Here is a 4,791-nt window from a genome sequence, read left to right as displayed (position 1 = left end):
AGACTAAAAACATATTTAAACAATTACTATTTTATAATAAATTTATTATAAAATATTTATTTTATAATAAATTTATTAAAAAATAATAATTTTTTAATTTTTCGGACAATTTTTCGGCCTCCATTCTCGAGGATACAACATTTTCCTTTGGGGAATGGTATTTCAGTGGTTTGGATTCTTGAGTCTGAATTTCTTTTGGAGGATGAAAGAGAAACAAGAAAGTTAGGTAAATTGGGAAATTCCCTTTTATAAAAAAAAATGAAAAAAGAAACCCCTCTGAAAAATAAGAAAGGAAGAGGGAGGGAAAGAAAAACGAAAAGGAAAGGCAGAGGAAGGCTTGGGGTTCGAAAAACTTCATGCTTTAAGGGTTACTTGTTTGACTATTTGTAATATCCCAAAATTTTATTCAAATGAAAAGAGTTATTTATTATGTGAATAAGTATTTTATTCCCGTATTTTACTATTCATGTATATGTATTTTACTATTTACATATACGTATTTTACTATTTATGTATACGTATGTATGAATAGTATTTCACTATGCAATTGCATAGTGAAGGGGCGGCTGCACGAGGGATGCGAGTTCAAATTTTTTAATAAATTTGAATATAATAATGAATAATGCATAGTAACTTATAATATTATTTTAATGAATAGTGCATAGTGCATAGTAACTTATAATATTATTTTAATGAATAGTGCATAGTGCATAGTAACTTCAAAATTTCTATAAATAGGGACCTAAGGATTTTGAAAATTCATAACTAGAGAGAAGAAAAGTTTAGAGAGAAGGAATTCTAGAGAGATAGAAAGAGAAAATAAGAGAGAAGGTTCTGCTCTAGTTCCGGTTCCGGTTTAAGGAGAAAGAGAGGAGATTCTGCCCAAATTCCTATTTATCCAGGTAAGGGGGGAGTGGGAAACCTTGCTTGGGGGTGTAGAAATAATTGTTAAATAGTCTGTTTGTTGGATTGGCTCCCGATCCCTTGTCTGTTGTTTGATTATTTGAATATATATTATTACTGTGTTTTGTTTGTACTACTTGATTTTCTTGTTGCGGTAATTAATAATTATAATTAATGGATAACTTCACTTTTACTATTCTAAAATATTCATTGAATGGAAGACTAAGCCTCCTATTAACTTATAAATTTAGACTTTATTATCTAAATGGAAGGCCGAGCCTCCTTATTTTCATTAAGCTTCCTATTTTACTTAAGGATTTAATTATACCATGAAATATAAATTATATGATCCCTAAAGACCTTTGAACTATTGGACCCTTGACTTAACGACCTTTGGACTGTTGAACTGTTGGACTGTTGGACAATGGACAATGGACTATTGGACTATTGAACCTTTGGACTATGGGACTATTGAACTATTGGACTTTTGGACTATTGGACTAATAAAATATAATATAAATATGAATTATGCTTATGATATGGTGTATTATAGAAAATTCTGTAACATGTTAAATGTTAAGTTTATGATTGTATGACATGCATCATATGCATATATACTCCAGGTGTGCCGCTGAGGCCGCATACCCACGACTAACAAGGTGTACCTTTGAGTCACCCATGATATGCTAACAAGGTGTGCCTTTGGGTCACCAATGATGTAACCAGGTGTTCCTTTGGGTCACCCACGATATGCTAACTAGGTGTGCCTTAGGGTCACCAATGATGATATGTGAACTTCCGTATGGCGCCACATGCATATATTTATGAGTTGAGTCTATGACATCATTGCATAATAAATAATTATTATATATGATAATGATTATGTGTGTGTGCTATTTAACTTTTATTTCTTCATCTACAACTGAGTGAGATGTTTCTCACTCCCTTGTTATTTTTTTTGTATATGTTTAAATTTATGTTGCAGGTGATCATCATCATGAGGATGTTGGTGATGAGGCCTAAAGGCTTCTTGGGGCATGCTCTGATAGGATGTGACATCGGGTTTAGCTAGGATTTCTCTTATGTCTTTCTTGTTCTAAAAATATTTTCTTTTCTTGTGTAATTTAATAAATTATAAATTGATTCCTAACTAGGAGGCACTGCCACCTTTACTGGGATTAATTTATAATCTTTGTTTTATAATAACTTCTTGAGTTTAATATTTATGTGTATGAATTATGAATGTGCATCTTCTACCTTATGATACTTATTATTTTATATCATTCTAAGAAAATCTTTTATAAATATAGTTTATGTTTATTAATGATGTTGGGGTAGAGGGTGTCACACTATTGAATTGTTCTGTTAGCCCTTCCCTTTGCTTTATATCTTCTTCTTTATCCTATGAAGGGCCCCTTCTTTTGCATGCATGTGAATTGTGTAGTCACTACAATAAAATTTATTTTTATTGACAATTATTTAACGATAATAAATTAATTATCTTTATTTTATTATTTAATAAAAATATTAATGACTAATATACAATGGTCATTAAAAATATATTTATATTACATTAAAATTTATTATTAGCGATAATTAATTATTAAGAGAAATTTTAGTCTCACATAGACTAGAAATAAGATAATTAAAGAATATATAAATGGATAATAATTTTCACTTTACAAGCTTGTTATGTAGGGTTGAGTTAGACTTATAACTTACTATTCTAAGTTGGTATGAGATTATTCACCATTATCAATCTCAATAATCCTTAAACTTGAGGAGACTGACTTTTGATAAGATAATTAAAAAAAATAAGAAAATTAAAAAAATATATATAAGTAGAAGACAACTCTCATCTTACAAGTCTCACATCGACTAGAGATAAAGTAATTAAAGAGTATTTGTACTCATCTTACAATCCCACATCGACTAGAAAGTAAAAAATGTCATAAAAAGTTACACACTTTTTTCAACCATTATAAAGGTTTTTACCAACATTTAAAATAATTACTGCTAAATATTTTAGCGATACTGCATACAATGACTAATGTGAAAATACTGGTAAAAGATTTTGTAGTAATTTTTATTATCACTAAAAATCATATTAAATGTTACTAAAAGTCTATTTTGTCGGTAGTGAGTGGAGATTTGAGTGGAGATTTGATAGTGTAATTGCCTTTGTCTTTATAAATTTTGAGAGTGGATAAGTAGAGTTGTGAAGCTAGCTTATTAAATAGTAAGAGTTTTTTTTTTTTTTTTTTATAGCTAAAGGGTAAAACTTTCTCTTATTGGATTGACTCATGAGAATAAATTAATACATATAATCACAATTGTATGTTCAAGTCAGGAATTAAACCCTAATTTTTAGTTAGAAATATAAATGTTCAACCACATGCGTTAATGATTTTTAGTCTAGAAAAAATAAAATACTGCTAATGTAAAAAAAAAAAAAAAAAAAAAAAAAAAAAAAAAAAAAAACCCAAAAGCTAGCTAGTTTATACTTGTCACTCTGAGTCTAACAAGATTGGAATTATTCAAAATCTATGTAATTGTTTACATTTGTTGTAACAACCTGAGTTGCGGTGGAGGATAACGAAAATGTGAGGAAAGAAAAACAATGCAGTCACCATCAAATTTATTTAAATAGAAAATTTTGAAAAAAATCTTATTATGGAGAAAAAGAAAGCAAAAACATATTTACAAGAATGGTTAGGTTCGAGAGTCCATTATGCATAAGAAATGGTGAAAATTAAATTTCAGTACACCCCTAATACATTTCTTAAAGAATTTTTTTTTAATTAATTACATAAATTATTGATGAGTTTTAAAATTTGTTTTAGCCCTTTTATTAATACAATAAATAGACAACCAAAAGAAAGATCTAATATTATATTTTTTAACTAAGAATGAAGAGTATTGGAGAAAGTTTGTTTTAGGAGAATATTTTGAAAATCTATTTTAACATTGACAAAGATGATCCTTCTTCTTGCGTATCCTTTGGTGCAATAAGAAATTGAGAATCACGTATTCTTTGTTAACAAAAATAAATATGTATTGGATATCTTTTTACTTAAGTTTGACATCACCAAGTTGTCACAACTTGGATGTACCACATTAAAACATAAAATTAAAAAGGCGTCCCACCTAGATTAACCACTTTCAATTTCATTTTATAAAAGAGGTAATAAAGATAATAACTATATTAATATTTTTTGATAAAGATGAAAACATCAAGTTATCACAACTCAAATGTTTTCACTTCAAAATATAGGATTAACCAGGCATCACACCTAAATTAACCCATATTAATTTTATTTTGTGAGAGAATAATAAAGATAGTAACTATATTAATTGTTTTATAATAAAGAAGATATGAAAACATCAAGCTGTCACAACTTAGATATTTTCACTTCAAATTAATTATAGGATTAACAAGAAGTCATGCCTAAATTAACCCATATTAATTTTATTTTATAAAAAATAATAAAAATGATAACTATATTAATTTTTTAATAATAAAGAAGATGTGAAAACATCAAGTTGTCATAACTCAAATGTTTTCACTTCTAAGTATATAATTAATAAGGTGATACGCCTAAATTCCCATATTACTTTTATTTTATAAGAAGATAATAATGATAATAATTATTAATTTATAATAAAGAAGATGTGAAAACATCGAGCTGTCACAAATATTTTCACTTTAAATTATAGGATTAACAAGATATCATGCTTAAATTAATCCATATTAATTTTAATTTTTGAGAAGATAAGAAAGATAATAATTAATATACTAATTAATTTATAATAAAAAAGATGCAAAATAATCTAGAGTTATCACAACTCACAATTTTTCATTTCAAATTATATGATTAACAAAGTGAC

At 27.4% G+C, this 4,791-nt stretch overlaps 1 long non-coding RNA gene across 1 annotated transcript; it reads left to right on the top strand.

Annotated features, from left to right (window-relative positions):
• Nucleotides 1-909: 909 nt before the first annotated feature.
• On the top strand, nucleotides 910-2,186 carry LOC145957599 (uncharacterized). The gene is made up of 2 exons (XR_014433635.1): nucleotides 910-1,562; nucleotides 1,598-2,186. It is a non-coding gene; the product is annotated as an uncharacterized LOC145957599 (long non-coding RNA).
• Nucleotides 2,187-4,791: the final 2,605 nt, after the last annotated feature.

This window comes from Cajanus cajan, chromosome 4 (genome assembly GCF_000230855.2).
Source record: "Cajanus cajan strain Asha chromosome 4, NIPB_CcT2T_4, whole genome shotgun sequence".
Classification (NCBI taxonomy): Eukaryota; Viridiplantae; Streptophyta; class Magnoliopsida; order Fabales; family Fabaceae; genus Cajanus; species Cajanus cajan.
Note: the sequence above shows the minus strand (reverse complement) of the source record. Positions and strands in the feature narration are given on the sequence as shown.